The 17,266-nt window shown below is 37.4% G+C and overlaps 1 pseudogene; it reads right to left on the minus strand.

The window, feature by feature from the left end:
* Window positions 1-14,977: 14,977 nt before the first annotated feature.
* On the minus strand, window positions 14,978-15,443 carry LOC110289942 (annotated as a pseudogene).
* Between the last annotated feature and the right edge of the window lie 1,823 nt (window positions 15,444-17,266).

Raw genomic sequence — 17,266 nt, forward strand, 5'->3', positions numbered from 1 at the left:
TGGATGTAAATTAATTCAGCCACTGTATAAAGTAATATAATTCTTAATACAAATAAATGATAAATGTTTGCAGCAGTAAATATGCTATCATGATTTGATCTCTCTTTTTTTTTACAAAATATAAAGAAATATTACACAGAATCCCCCAAATATGTAAAATGATATAACTTTTTTATAATTACAGATAGAATAGACACTTGAACAACAGGCTACTCTATCAACAAAATCTCTCAGAGTGGTACAAAATATCTTACCAGTTTTTAGAACTAAATTCTGGGGGAAAATAGTGCAACTTAATTTTATTTTATTAATAGAAACAAAGTAAGACAAATAAGTCTGATATGAGAACATCTACACTTGTGAAAGTAATTTTAAGGAAAATACTAAAGCCATATTAACTCAGGGAAACACTTTTGTTCTACCTACTTATACTTAAGATAACTTAGCTAAATAAGTTTTAAACTGCGTTTTTAACTATACAGTCTACTTTAAAACATTTTATTGATGTGTTTATGTTAAGAACATGGTTGTATTTAAATATTTGCACTTAATACTTGTTTAGTTAAATGCTTGCTCCATCATTTAATAGTCTTTAACATCATGAATTATACTAATCATTTTTTACCTTTCATAATCAAGCTAATATGCATTGAAAACAAAGTCAATTAGGGCTAGAGGTGGCTCAGTGTGAAAACCAGGGTTTAGCTCTCCGGAACCATTAAGTGTTGGGCATGAGTGACCTCCTGCCTGTAATCAGAGCACAGTGGAACCCTGAGACAAGCTGACTTGGTAGATTGGCCAAAGAACAACGGGGGTCTGTGTTTAAGTGTCATCTCTGTATAAGGAGGGAAGGGGACAAGGAAAATTGTCAAAGTCAGACCTAGACCTCACCATATAAATGCACCCACATAGACATGTGCACCCACAAATAGCAGTTCATGCATACACACATGCACATATACCATACACACATACACATGGAAAAATAATTTTTAAAATATATTTGTTAGTTAGTGCCCTGTATACATTGTTGAATTAAGGTGTCTTCCCTTGCATTTCTTTATAATAGCTTCTTAAAGCATAGAAACTTCCATTTAAAAAGTGTGTGCTTTTTAATGTATATTTTAAAGAATAGTCAATTAACAGGTATTATCACAACACAAAGTGCTAACATTTATTTTAGATAAGACATGCTTGCTGCCACCAAGTGCTTTCTATGCAGTTATTTTGGCTAACATTGATAAAGAAAGAAAAATGTTCTTTGTCTAATCAAATAGTGGAAGAAAATAAAAACAATTGTGATAATTTATTGTTGTCTATTAGACTGGGAAAGCACAAGTGGTCTGCTTCGTTCAGCTTAATGTGGCTTTGCTAAATGAATACTTTTAGACAAATGAAATGGCCACTTGTCAGCTTGCATTTACTTATCAGTCCATTCCGGGACTCATGGCCACACTGGAGCACATACCATGCAGTGTTCCTTTGCAGAATATTGCTCTTGGTGATGTCAGCTGGCTCTTCTGCAACATAAATCTTGCAAAACAATGTTTTAAAAAGTATGAATAGCTAATAATATTTTTTGTATTCAAAAGGTAATTCTAAATATTTCTTGACATTAGAGTGAACTATAACTTTATTATGCTGTGAAATGAATATATGTGTATTACTAACCTATGTAATTATATATTTTTTTCATCAAAACTTAAGTACTTTTAGTCTCTGCTACCATCTAAAATGATTAATATTCTGCTGTGTACTTTTTAAGTAGTAGAATATTTTAAATGCTAATACAAATATTACTTTTGGTAATATAACCCTTTTATATTTCACATACTTCCCCGTGACTTTTTTTATGTTATCAAGAGAAAATAATCATGTCTTTTTATTTTAAACTGAGGTACAAGGTTAAAAAACTATCAATTTTTATTTGAACACAAGGTCAAATTAAACATACTGAATTTAGCATGTTACTACACTCTATGAGGCCAGCAAATTGCAATGACAGCAAAATGCTAACTACAAAGCTATCCCAGAGAAAAATTATAAGGGCATTTTATTTTTAAACCATAATAAATAAAAAGAACGGTTTAGACAACTGACCCCACTTATGCGTGTATGCAAATGTATTATACATTCACATTTATGGTGTGAAGAGGGTCACCCTTATACAAATCCCCTGTTTTCTAAATATGGTTAAAGAATTGACATTTTTCAAATACTGTGAAATTGGCATTTTTGTTCTTTAGTCACAAAAATAAAATTAACTATCTGGTAAAATAAAAGCAATACTTTCAAATATATGAACAGGGTCTAAGGCCCTATCTGCCTTCCTGTACACAATGACTAAATGCTAGTTAGAATACCGTCAAAATTGGAAAGCACATATCCTACAATGGCATACAGAGACTGAAGCAGGTCCCTACTTCCATGGTCTTCACCGTACATTAAGCAAAAGTGTTTGGTATGCAAATCTTCTCAGACAAAGCAATTAGGATCATTTCTAAACAGACCTCATGTATATGTTTTGCTTCAGAGCTCTTCTCTGAAATCTCACCTGATCTTTTTAAAAGTACACAATTCTTACTATTTTTAAAAGGTGTGCAATCAGGTAATTTTAAAAGTACCTGTGTCTGAGATATGTTGAGAAACTGCTTTAGGCTCTCCATCCACAACGATGTCAGTGTATCCGAATATATGAGCCTGAGCCTGTTCATGCAAAGTATTTTCACCCCAGGGCCTTTGTTAGAATGAAGAGACTCTTCTAATAGCCTAAGGCCATGAACCTTGTTTGGCCCTACTCTGCAGCATTACCTGATAGCTAATGGAGGCTGTCAGCTCTAGTATGCTAAACAGGGGTGGGGTGGAAAGTATTTTTGTGAAGGTACTTTAAAAATAAAGTACACTAAGAATTAGTTACTAAACATGTGCATCTTGTCTCAACTTCACCTGCCCTTAGTTAAAGTGACCCCAGTAGATGAATTGTACTCATCAACAAAAATAGTTGGAGAGCATAAGTCTGCAGCCAATGAGAACAGTGATGCTCTTTAATTGGCCAATATTGTATTGCCACAGGAATTCTTGGTTTCCTGACTTCTGGTTGAGCAACAGTGGCATCCAGTGGCCAGATAATTGTTTCCATGATTAAAGTGTCACCGCAGTCCTGAGGACAAGTCTAAACGCTGGTCGTGTGTGCAACCTAAGCAAAGACATTTGCTCGGAAGAACAAATCAAATGTCTGTTTCCAAAGCAACCCTGGATCAAATCTAGGTCATGAAAATTTAGCTCTGACAACTAATAAATACAGACAATCTCCCCAACATTTCTTAACAACTTCAATTTAGGGTACCTATCAGGGGTTTACTGTGTATCCTCTTGCTGACCCCATTAGCTATAGCCTATGGTACTAGAAATTTTCCTTTGCAGTGAACTGAACACCCATTCTCTGTTAAACATTGGCAAAATAAAAGATTTAAAATAGCTACATTACTTGTGCTTAGCACTCACTTTGTACAAAAGTGCTCCAGAGGCCACTGTACTAATGACTTAAAGTAGTGAGTAATCCAGAAAGGTTGTGTGGGACCAGATTGGTATTGTAGTAACATAATAAAGAATCCTGCCTATATTTTTGCCTCAGCCTCTCCCTTACTGACAAGCCCAATAAATCCTGTGAGCAAAGGCTGAATATGTTCACAGGCTTCTCTGAGGATAACATTAGGCGTCCAACAAACTTATTATCCCAAGGTAAATACCTAGTGATGCAGTTGCAAGAAATGCCTGTTCTGCACCCATACTCTCTAGTTCAGATCCCAACTTTGATTTTTACAAACTGGGTGACCCAAGATCTTCCTTGCACAATCTATGCTTTGTTCCTCCATATGTAAACAGAAGATCAATAGCATCTGCTTCATAGTCTTGCACTAAATTTTAAGTGAAATAATTCACTGAAAATATTTAAGTGCCTAGCATGCAGAAAGCACTCAGTACCTATTAATCTCTCTGTTCAGTGTTTCAGAGTATCTAGACAGAAGGGTGTTTACTAATAACAACAAAATAGTTTTCCTGTATTCTAACTGTGATTTACTGTGAATTGTTCCTTTTTGGTGTGTGTGTGTGTGTGTGTGTGTGTGTGTGTGTGTGTGTGATTTATATTGTTAAGAATTCAGGTTTATCAAAAGGAGCAGGTCATAATGAGAAATCGGGGTATAGGGATGGAATTTGACCAAATGAAATCAGTAGCATCTAAGCAGAGTCTTAACAAAATGGGGAGGGTTCCATGTGGTTTAGACAAAAGGTACAGAAGGAACAGCAGTGACTTATGTATACCGACCAAAAATACATGGACTGTGGAACATACGATGTTAACATAACAGATTAATGCTGAAATTTAGAAGGTAATTGTATTGATAGTTATTTCCTCAAACATTGTGTCTCACCTATTCATAATTTGTCACACAAGCCAGGGCACTATCTTAGTGTTTGGCACTCTTTGCTTTTCTTTTTCATTTTTATTTGATATTTTATTTACATTTCAAATGTTATCCCCTTTCCGGTTTCCCCTCCTCAAACCCCCTATCCCATTTCCCTTCCCCCTGCTTCTATGAGGGTGTTCCCCCACCCACCTACCCACTCCTGCCTCACCACCCTGGCACTTCACTACACTGCAGCATCGAGGCTTCACAGGACCAAAGGCCTCTCCTCCCATTCATGCCAGACAAGGCCATCCTCTGCTACATATGCAGCTGGATCCATGGGTTCCTCCATGATTACTCCTTGGTTGGTAGTTTAGTCCTTGGGATTTCTGGGGATTCTGGTTGGTTGATATTGTTCTTCCTATGGGGTTGCAAATTCCTTCAGCTCCTTCAGTCCTTGCCCTAACTCTTCCATTGGGGTCATCATGCTCAGTCCAATGGTTGGCTGGGACCATCCACATCTGTATTTGCTAGGCTCTGGCAGAGCCTCTCCGGAGACAGCTATATCATGCTCTTGTTAGCAAGCACTTCTTGGCATCACAAAAAATCAGGAGAAATGGCTTTATTTTCTTAAGAATGAAAATACAACATTTAGAATTGATAGAAATTTATAAATGCAAAACTTAGTGAATGATGTGTAACACAATTGTGATGACTCCTGTTCCCTGTGCTGCATGTGAAGATGCCCTGTCAAGGAGTAAGGAAGCTCACAGGAGGACCTCCACACCTAGACATGTTGTAGGATCTTTGGAGTTTTAGCTGCTTAAGTCCATGCTGATGAGGTGTTAGTTGGCATCCCCTATTCTTTTTATAGTTTCCTCTCTTCATTCATCTTTCTAATCTCAAAAACAAACAAACAAACAAACAAACAAACAATAACAGCAACAAAAACTGTTATTTTCCACCATGAAAGCTTCAGGGACATGCAGATCAGAAAGGGCTAACTTTTAGAATCATTATTAAAGTATTCCTACAGGATGCTGGATTGTTGTATAGCCTCGATCCCAATCTGGGTAATTATTTTTCAATAAAAGTGATTGATTTTTTTTTTGAGAAACCCAAAGTAAGACAGTCAACATTGTAAAACTTCCCAATAGAATGTATGTCTGGTGCTAATATATAGTGACGGCTATGGAGAGTGGAGGGGCTGCAGGACATTTGATTCTGGTATAAAACATAAGAACTACCCCAGTGGAGGATGACCCAGGGACAGGTGGATATTTCATGTTAGGCCAAAGTTCACGGTTCAAAGTGTTGGTCTATCTAGGAGAGGCATTGGCATCAAGAAACTCATCCCAGAAGCAAGATGGAACAACAAGGAAAAAATAATCCTTTCAGCCATTCAGTCCCGAAACTAAGCTAGGAGTGCTCATGTCCAACGGGACAGCTAATAAAACCAGACAACACTCTTTGATTAGAAGAAAAGAAAAGAAAAGAAAAGAAAAGAAAAGAAAAGAAAAGAGAGGAGAGGAGAGGAGAGGAGAGGAGAGGAGGCAAGAGAAGACAAGAGAAGACAAGAGAAGAGAAGACAAACAAGCAAAAAAATCCTAGACCAAGAAAGTTCTCAGCAGAACCAGGAAGGTCCTTTTCTTCTCAAGCCTCACTCCCTGTAGTGGTCCTTTGTTGAAAATTCCATTATTAAGATATCCATCAACTCCTGTAGAAACGTCCTAAACTATAAACATGTATTAAATAAATTTAAATGAAACTATATTTTGGGAGAGATAGTATCCCCCAACTAAAATTCATATGCTATAAAATAAAAACCCTAGTCCCAGAAATGGGTTACATATTCTTGAGTAAATTAGCCAAAGAAATCTCAGAAACCACCAAAATATTACATGCTATAACCAATTCTGTTGGTTACCTTCCACAATCGGATGATAAGACCGTTTTTACAAAAAGAGCCTCTCTATATATATTTATATGTATATATATGTATACATATATATATATGGATTTCTCTATATATGCCATCATATATAGAGAAGTCCAATTGTGCATAACTAGAGGCTTCACTTCTACTGGCTAGCATTAGTAGTAATGGAAAGTATCCATCAACTGGGAGAGAAGAGGAAATGTAAGCATCATACAGTTATGAACACTGCTCACCAAATAGCGACCTACCTGCAAGATATAGTCACTGGTGAAGTAGTGCCACAAATGTTATAGGAATAACCAAACATTTTACTATTATCATTATTAATTATTATTATTAGAATTGAAGCACACTGCCTGATATGGAACCCATACGTGACACTGTTAATAAGGCCAAGAACCCAAAACTAGATAGGTCACGGGAAAATGTATATTAATGTCCTGCTAAGTGAACACAGCAGTGAGTGATTCTTAATGGTATATTGATTGCTATATCCATAGACCAGAGCACTGTTTAACCCTCAGCAGAGAATCTTCATTTTTGTAGTAGATGGTAATTGACCCAAAACTACACAGGGTGTGGAGACTGAAAGAATGTGGAGTGCATCAATCAGCAGTAAATGGGAAGTTTTTATCACACTCCTCAACAAGAGACTCATGAATCTTTGAAGAGGAGGAGTTGGAGGGATTGTAAGACTCAGATGTGGTGGCCAATTAAAAGGAACCTGTTTTTCAAACACAGCAGGGCTTATAAGAGTTCACAGAGACTGTAACAACACATAAGACATACAAGAGTTCAGGACAGATAAAATCTGAGCAAGGAGAAAAAGAATTACTCCCACCTTGATTGGTAGCCATTGAGAGAGGGTAAATAAGTTTCCTTCAATGGAGTGATACTATGCTTATCAATCACATTCCAAGGCAGGCGCCATCCTCAGAAGCAATTGGTTATCACACAGCAGACGCCGTGCTTCGGGGCCTGTTTGTTTTTATGGTGTTTGCTCCTGTTTGGTTTGGTTTGGTTTGGTTTGGTTTGGTTTGGTTTGGTGAGTTGTTTTCTTATTTAAGATAGCAAAATAACAAAACGTTTGGTTAGTGGGAAGGGGAGGGGAGATCTGGGAAAGGGAAAAGAGAATCATCAAAGCATGCTGTATAAAAGAATTTAAAGTGATAAAAAGACATGTTTGTGCTACTCTTGCCGGTCTTCCTCTTGTTTTAAATGAAAGCAAAATATAGAAACATTCATCATTTCTACACATTCTCTCAAGCTCATCAATGGAAGGGGTGACTAGTGACATTAAAAATATAAATGTGGAATGCTGAACACAATGGAAAAACAGAATTAGGGGCCACTGTTTCTCCCTTCCAGGAAACACAGTTTTCATATCCAAAACATGGTTTCTAACACTGTGAAATGAGTATGTGAAAACGTGTTCAACATGCTTTTCTTGAAGAAGAGACTAAGCTTTCCTTACAAACTAAGTGCTGAGCGTGTTCTGCTAAGGCCCTCACTATAGCACAGAACAGAAAGTGTGATGATTGATAGGTCCCTGGCTTCTTCAAGTTGACAACGTAAAGAAATCTGCTCAAGTTGTCCACATGGCTGATAACGAAGATAGTCACTATGTTTGTCTGAAATACATAGCTATTTAGAAACCTCCAAAACTATGCTCCTGATATTGTTATTTGTGTGTGTGTGTGTGTGTGTTTGTTTCAGTCTCAAGTTTAGGGAGAATTACAGTCTTAAGGCAAATGTCACAATCAAAGAATTAAAAGCAGACATTTTACCCATGGTCATGTAGCTTTTACAAATAAATAAATAAATAAATAAATAAATAAATAATAGTTGTTCAGATCACTCTCAATGAGAGGTTGTTTCTGGGCCAGTTCTATACAATGGAACGCTATCCCAGGCAACAAAGAAGCAAGTGATTGCAACATGCCCAGGCGCTCCCCTTGTAGATGCTCTTGAAAGGAGAGTGCCTGTTATTAAGTATGCACTGTGTTGAATAGGGCAATGTCATTGGAGAAAGCTCTATGGTGAAGAAAAATGTGTTTTCTTTTTTAAAAAAAACCTCAAGTTTTCCTGACTATTTAGAAACAGAACATTTTTAAGTGTGTCTGGATAACAGGTTGTATGTGGGCTGTCATCTTGCTTTGTTCGGGTGGCATGAAAGTGATTCAGCATTCTTGGAAGATACACTGGGATGCAAAAACCCTCGAAAAATGTTTTCAAAACATGAGAAATATAGTTGTTACACAGGAACAAAAATCTGCTGTCTTTTCTATGAAACCATAAGGAGAGAAAAGGAAGGAGGGGAGGAGGTGGGAAGGGAGGGGAGGGGAGCTATGCTTAAACTTCTGAGTCTGGATGTTGTCTTCCAAATCACACAGAAAGGGGATGATGTGAAATGTGTTCCCCAGCCCTTTGATTCCTAGAGAAGGCCCACAAAGGATACAGTGTTGATGTCAGATTTATTCTCAGGGTTAAAGAGATGATGTCAGAACAAATGGCAGAGCCACATGGAGGAACAAGTGGCTTGTGAATTCAGCTCGTCATGGGAGAACCCATTGTCACTTTGCTTATAAGACAGTGGGCTCTGTATTTCAGAAGCAAGAGTGTGTTGTAAGTATTTGTCATTTGATGAAGGTAGAAAAGATCTCCAACAGGGAAAGATTTTCCTTAGCTACGAATTAATTAATATTTAACATATGCAAAAATATGAATGTGTATTTTATGTGTTAATAAAACAATATTATCTGGAATTTCTGCTGCCACAGCATTTGCTAAGGAAAAACAAGATAAATTAGGGGAAAGGTGGGCCATTAATTTAAAGTTAAGGGTCTTAAAATGTTGTTTTGTAGTCTGTTATCCTTTGATACTATCTCTTTGAGGGGATACTTGTATGGATAGATGTACTACAAGAACTCAGAAGGATTCTGACAACATGGTGGGATTCTGCTATTGCTTCCGAGGAAGGGCTTCTATTTCCTGGCTGTAAACTCTAACCACAGGGTTCTGGGAGTGAAGATTCATATCATGATGCAGTAAGAAACCATTCAGTGAAGACATTTTTAATGCTGAATGTATAATTCTATATTAAACATTAGACAATATATTGCTGTATCTATGTGATTCTTGGATTGAAGGATATATAGACAGATAAATACTGACTTTAGATTGCATCGCTGGTTAATTTGGAATTGGAAACTTGAATTGAGTACTTTGGGGTCACGATTGCTTGCAAAAATTTGAAAATGAAATTAGGTGTTAATTAAAGTTATCAGAGCAAAGGTTGAATTGAAACCAAGTTTTTAGATAACATTATCAATGGTCACCCTAGCATATCATACGGACTATTCTCTTCTATATTTTAGTTAGATATATTTTCCACGTGCTGGCTAGTTTTATGTCAACTTGACACAAGCTAGAGTCATCTGAGAGGGGAGAGTGAGTCTCAGTTGAGAAAATGTATCCATAGGATTAGGCTATAGATAAGCCCATGGAGCATTTTCCTAATTAGGGACAACATAGGAGGCCCAGACCATTACAGATAGATAGTGCCACCCCTGGACTGGTGATCTTCGGTTCTATAAGAAACAGACTGAGCAAGCCATGAAGAGTAGTCCAGTAAGCAGCACGCCTCCATGGCCTCTGCATCAGCACCTGCTTCCAGGTTGCTGCTTTATTTCAGTTCCTGTCTTAACCTCCTTTGATGATGAACATGATATGGAAGTGTAAGCCAAATACACTCTTTCTTCCCAAGTTAGTTTGGTGTTTTATTTCAGCAAAAATAACCCTAACAAGAACATTCCGTTTCAACCATTTTCCATGCCTGAGCGTCAGATTGCCCACCCATGTAACAAACCCAGACTTCCCAATTGATTAGATAAAAAAGAGACTGTAGACAAATCCTATGACAGAAGACTCTTGCATGTAGGATGCATGACACAATCATCTAGTCATGGGAGAGCTCATTTGAACAGCCTCCTAAGCATAGCCATGTAAAAGTGAGTTGTGTAGATATGGATAATTTTACCTTGGTTAATCTGGACAGATACAGAATAAGATCACATTATGGTTAGGTTCATTTAGTACCTCAATCAGAATGAGACTTTACACTCGTCTTAGAATTTGTTCTTTGGGGTGTTTGGTAAATTTCATGTGGTCTTTTTTTTAAACTTTGTGTTTGTGTGTTTTTATGTGTGCATGTAGAGACGAGAAGTGCATGTCTCTGGTTTTTGTTGTTGTTTGTTTCTACATCACTCTGCATGCTGTTTTTTAAGACAGGGTTTATTACCTAACCTGGCACTAACAATTGCATAGAATGACTGGCCAACGACATCCTGTCACCCACCAATGTCTGCACTCCTACCACACACCCAGTGTTGGCTTTGCAGAAGCCTTCGAACGAGGTTGACTTTTTCATGGATGCTAGAGATCCAGTCTCAGATCTTCACACCTGCTTAGCTGATGCTCTACCAATGAGCCATCTTTCTAGACCCAATATCCCAGGAATTTTAATAAAACTTTACCACGTATGTCCTTTAGGACATATAATAAGGCTAACAATAGGAAGAGAGCACTTTTCAACTATTAACCCCAATAATTTCCAGTGGTTGACTAGGACAAGAAAACACCCAGTGCCTGACCAACAAGCTGAATGAGTTAACTTAAGGTTCTATATAACCAAGATTAGGATTCAGCTACCTACAGATTATCTAAGGCTTACATGAAATAAGCATCACAACTATGCAGATGCCTACTTAGTTTCTGTAAAGAATAGCATTATTCATGTCTAGACATCTGCAAATTGTTGACCCTACAATGGGAGCTTCAAAACCTGTTTAGAGAGTGTTTATCTTCATACTAATTTAGAATCAGTGGTGAGGAAAATCTGCGTAGGGATTCCCTCTTTGGGGATCAACTCTACCAAGATTATTTACTTCTAGAACCTGTAAATACATCCATTGCTTGATTTCTTGGTTGACAACATAGTAAGCTGGATTCAGAATGTTGGCAAAGTTTCTGTATATAAACAGCTTAAGGCTGAAACATCTTTGCATAAATGAACACTTTATGTAACAGCTTCTCTCCATTGCCCATCTGAAATGGAAACAGCCATATGAACTGTCTTGTGGTTCCAGGTGTTGCTGTCTTCCTTAATAGTAGCAACAGATGTAGGGGATGGCCCCTTTGGCTCTTAAGACCTGGAGTGTAATGAGTCTGTAGAGGTAGAGAAGGGAGGAAGTTTGCACACTCAGCAATCACATACCCAGAAAGCAGGTGGCTAACCTTAAGATTTAGACAATGTGAATTATAAATTCTGTCTTGGTTTTGGCTATTTCACAACTATTCGTTGCCTGAAAATGCCCAAAAGGGGATAAAATGCACAATTACTCAATTCAGTGAAAATTTTTAATTCAAACTGTTGAGACCTTTTCAGTGATCTTTTTATTTTACAAATCAAACATGTTTCTGGTCATTTATAAATATAAAATCTATAGTTCATTATCAGGGAAAAAATTTTGTCTTGTCTGACACTAGACTGGGCTGGAACAAAATCTCTCTTATTCCACTAAAAGTGATCTTCTCAAATTCCTGCTCAAAGCTAACACAATCTATAGCAAACTGCCTCAAACCAAGCATTAAACCAATCACCAGCCAGCCAGCCAACCAGCCAGGAAAAAAAAAAAAAGATCATTCCACATAAAAAACCAAGCAGAGCCTATCAACCTACATATATCTTCAGCACCTTGACTAGTCATGTGTTTTTTGTATTCAGCAACTTCCAGAAAAGAAAAGATTTTCTGATTAAGGTTAAGTTTGCATTAGTCTATGGGTTGAATCATGAATACCTAGAATGTAGTTTGATAGTATATCAATTAGGCTAAGCCACATTGAGGTGTTCTTACCTAGGGACCTTAAATTCCCCAGGCATGGCTTTCTTTTTTCAATTTTTAATCTAATTTTTAATTACATGCATATGTGTGCCCCTGTGTGAGTATGTTCATGTGAGTTCAGATATCTGCAGAGGCCACGGGTATTATATACTCCTGGAGTTCTCGATTCAAATGGTGTTTATTATCAGCCTGGTATGAGTCTGGGGAACTGAACTAGAGTCCTCTACAAGAGAAATATGCATATCCTTAACAGCTGAGTAATCTCGCTCAGTCCCTAGTCACGCTTTCTTTGTATTGGATATTACAGTACCAGAAACAGCTTCCTATTGAGCTCACCTCAGCTCCACTCAGAGAAGTCTTGGTTATCCCTTAAATAACTGTACCACTATTGCACAACTGGGCAGGTCATAGATTTTACAACTCAGATATAAGCAAGACATTGATACTAGTTCCTACAAGACACATTGCAGAAAAGGGGGCATAAAGAAAGTAAGATCTGGAAGATAAAGGGGGTTACAAAATTCCATGTCTTAGGCATAATAGTTATTCCAATCATGAACTTAATGCAACTGAATTTTCCTACACTGAGCCTACATACAGCATGCCTAATAATAGCCAATCATGGTTTCTCCCATCTGATAGAGTCTAGGAAATGGTCAGTATGTTAACCCTCCTAAAATGGCTGGTGAGCCCACCAGACTCCACTGGAAAAATTTCAAACTCAGAGTCACACAGATGGCAATGGTTAATCTTAACTGGGTTTCAGAACAAACCAAAATCACATAAGTACTAGAAGGAGAGTAGGGTCACAGGGATGGAACAAAGACAGGGTGGGTATGGGCCAGGGTAGTCAGAATACCTTGTACACATTCAGGAAAACGCCCATTTACAAAACTAATTGTTTTAGTTTTAAGTTACTAACACATGCTTCAAATATCCCCAAACCAATGTACCAAACAATCCAGTTCCGTACTCCTAAAGAGAAAATCTAAAATACTACCTAAAACAAGCAAAATAAACAACCAAACGACACTCCCAAAAGTTAAGGTGAATTAAGAGATAAAAATAATAAACATGATACAAGTCTCTTATAAACTTAACATTAGCCAACAACAGTAGAAACAAAATTCAAAATCAAGGGATAGTCTTAAAACCTATTTATTTCTTTGATTTTATCTTTCAAAATAATATTAAGTTAATCCTGAGTTCTTATTAACTAGCAGGTAAACAACCCCAAATCTTTATAAAATCTGATTTATTAATTAAAATCTTCAGGTACTGGGAAGTCCTGAATGAGAATGTTAACTTAGAAATCTTTCTTACCTGCATAAATAATACAGAATATGAAATATAGCATTTATTAAGGAAAATATTAAATATTTCTACTTCTTAATAAGCTTAATTTCTATACAGTTGGAAAAATTATTGTCAATAAACATCTAAAGTATTTCCAAGAATGAAAATAGCAATAACAGGGATCCTTGGAATTTCCTGTTGAGCTACCCTCCTCTAAAAATGCCAGGACTTCTCATTCAAAATAGTAACATTGTAGAAAATAAATCAAATTTCTAAAAATCCTGTGACTCAAAGCATCACCCATGCTCACTCTTTGTAGTTAGCAATGTATTTATTCATGGCTAGTTTTACTAAAACATGGAAAATAACTGTAATTAATAGATATATTCATTTCCAATCCGAAGCAGGTTTTAAAAAAAAAAAATGTTCAACACTGGGTGTGTGCACATCATGTGCAAGCTCAACATTTTCAGGGAGCCCGTACAGCGTCTGCTGAAAATGGGACATTTCTCTTAAAGCCTAGCAGAAGGACCAGGAATGATTGCCTGTCTCCCACACAAAAGCTAAGTTGTGTTTTTAAAAATCAACAATAAGAGTTAGCTTTGTTAACCATCAACCAATTGCATCCCATTCCTATGTTTTCTCCCCTTTTCTTTTTTCTTCTTTTATTAAAACACTCACCCATGTGCTTATACAGCCAAATATTTAAACAATGCTGGTCTCCTACTGTGTATTTTAAAGGAATCTAAGGGAATGCTAATGGAACCACCTACAGCAGTAAAAGCACACAGACCATTTTCTTTTTCTTTGAAACCATTAGGTTGAAGGCTGAATCTCTCCATAATTTCTGATCGTTTGAGAAGTGGGGATGATGGCATATCAAGGAGAAATTAGATTTCATCAGTTTGGCTTTCACACATTCACTATGAACGTGACAGGTGGGTGCACTCTAGCTGACAGTCCCCATTAACTAGAAGCTAATGTTGCAGAGTCAGTCCAAACTCAGAGTCACGGCCTCTGGCTACAGGAAGGTCCCCTTCATACTAGGATTCTCATACGCCCCTGGGAAAAAGCTATAAATATTTCCACTAGTTCCCTCTTCAAAGCTACGCAATGAATATTTACACATTTGGAACCCTATTCTCAGAATCTTTTTTAGAAAAACACCTCAAGTAAAATGTTTAGTTGGTCTGATCCAGTGACTTAAGCCAGCCTGCTTGTGCTCCTCAGTAAACAAACAAACACATAACAACAGCAACAACAACAGCAAGAAAGGAGAAAAGAAAAGAAAATTGGCATGTAGCAGGCTTTAAGTTCTGTTTTGGGGGTTTGGGGTTTTTTTTGTTTGTTTTGTTTTGTTTTGTTTTGTTTTGTTTTGTTTTGTTAAGGAAAACACTTTGCAGTCTTGGTGTTTTATTTCTTTGTGTACATTAGGCCATGAATTCACATGCAATGGGCTCCAACAACTCAGGCTCTTTTCCATTAGTGCTCACAAAGTGTGCTTGTCTGGGAGGCGCTTCAGCTGAGTCCAGGTGCCCTTCTCTTTGGCTTCCTTTTTCTTCTGGTCGTTCTCCTTCACCCGCTTCAGGAAGCTGTCTCTGCTCTTCGAGTGCTTGATGTGCTCAAACCGCACACTGATCCTCTTGGCTTGCCCTTAACTTGCTTGTTTACAATGATGCCCATGGCATGCTGGGTGACATTGTAGACTCTTTCGGTTTTGCCATGGTAGCACATATGGGGCATTCCTTTTTGAACAGTGCCCATTCCCGTGATGTCCACAATATCACCCTTCTTGTAGATTCGCATGTATGTGGCCAAAGGAACAGCGCCATGTTTTCTAAAAGGCCTAGAGAACATATACCGGGTGCCTTTCCTCTTTCCCTTTGTGTTCATCATTTTGGCGAGTTACTGGAAGATGGCTGCTGCAGCCCTAAGTTCTGGTTTTTTTTAATCAGCAGTGAAACAATAGGTCTTAAAGATAGGAACTTTTCTCAATGTTTTATAGCATATTTTGTATTCAATTTGTAGTAAAAACAAGCACGTACCAGAAAAAAAAATAGCTCTGATATATAAAAACAGCATCTGGGGAAATGTGTTTAACTCAATGAATATTGTAAATGGAAATTATATTTTGGAAAATATTATGAGAAATGAATAAATGAGTATTTGGTAAAGCCTAAAGTACTGCAAATGCTGATGTATTGCTATGCTTATTAATGTCCCTTAAGATCAATAATGGCATAATGAGAAATAGAAGATTTCATTTGGCCTCATGGAATCACTGCTTACCCAGGAGACAAGCTAGCCATGGGAAATTCTCCAGACGTCACAACATCCGGATTGTGCATTAGGTACCCTGGAAAAGCATGGAAAAGATGCCCCAGACACTTCAAAGAGAATAGAAGGCTTAGTCAGATGCATTAGGGATGAAGGCAAGCTTCCAGGCAGTGATGGAGACTGGCTGAAGCATCCCAAATACAGGAGCCACATGCACAGCCTTATGTGAAACAGTGGACACATGGCATCTTACAAGTCTGCTGATGATGGAGCTCAAACATCTCCTGGGTAGCAGCAGGAGGATGGAAAACAGATGCCAACTCACAAAGAATGCTGGCTGAGAACGTTTGCACTTTTAGATGAGTATGAACCTAAATGTTTACACACAAGGGCTTTTCTAGTTTACTTATATATTTTCATGAATGTGTTGAGAATTGGAGTGTAGAAAACAGTTGCTTTCATAGTCGATGAAGTGGCTTAATCAAAGAAACACTCAAAAGAGATTTACTGTAATCAAATAGATGGTTAAAGTGAGGGTAAAGTTAAGAATCAAATTTTAATCTCCAGGTTCTGGCCTAGAAGACTCCAAGAATGAAAGAGTCTAGGGCAGAGGATATAGAGAGGAACATTATTGCTGTAGCAACGTAATGGTTTGAGTTTCATGGGAAGATGATCACCAGGTGGGATACTGGGAATCAGAAAAAAAAATATTAGTGTGTTCACGACCAGATCTACGCTCCATGAATAGGAATCTGCCTTACTCTCTTCAATTGGTTTGTTTCTCATTACCTAGCTTACCATGAGTCAGTGGGCTTTACTGATCTAGTGGATACTAGATAGACATTTTCCTACTCTCTCTTGAGTTAAACAATACAAGTTTCAAGCACAAGAGCCCCGAGTCCAACATTCAAGGTGAAGATAAAGCTAAAAGCCCATTGAATTTACCCTGCGCTTGCTAAGTGTCAGAAACCTTCAATACATCTTTTCCAAGTTTCTTTCCACAAAGCCTACAAAAGAGCTCACCACTTTATGTTGCTTGGTGGTGCACTGTGAAATGGGCTTGTCATGATCTGACTTCTCAGCTTTCCCCATCACAGAGTTACACTTAAGAAAATTAAAATTCCAAGGCATTTTTCCATGTCGAGCCCATGAAATACAAAGTGAGTTTCAGTCTGCATCTCAAACTAAGTGCTAATGACTTAAATTGAAAAAAAAGCCATAACTTTCAAAGCAAACAAACAAACAAAAACAGACCAAAAAAAAAAAACCCCAGTAAGCCAAAAGAATGCCAAAAATATTGTAGAAAAGATTTTTAAATAAAAAATGTACTTTCATGTCTGTTGACAACCTATGTACATGATTTGTGTGTGTGTGTGTGTGTGTTTACATGTGTACTAGAGGATATAATTATTTAAGAAGAATATGAAAATCATGTTTTGAAA

This window comes from Mus caroli, chromosome 1, assembly GCF_900094665.2.
Source record: "Mus caroli chromosome 1, CAROLI_EIJ_v1.1, whole genome shotgun sequence".
NCBI classification, from domain to species: domain Eukaryota; kingdom Metazoa; phylum Chordata; class Mammalia; order Rodentia; family Muridae; genus Mus; species Mus caroli.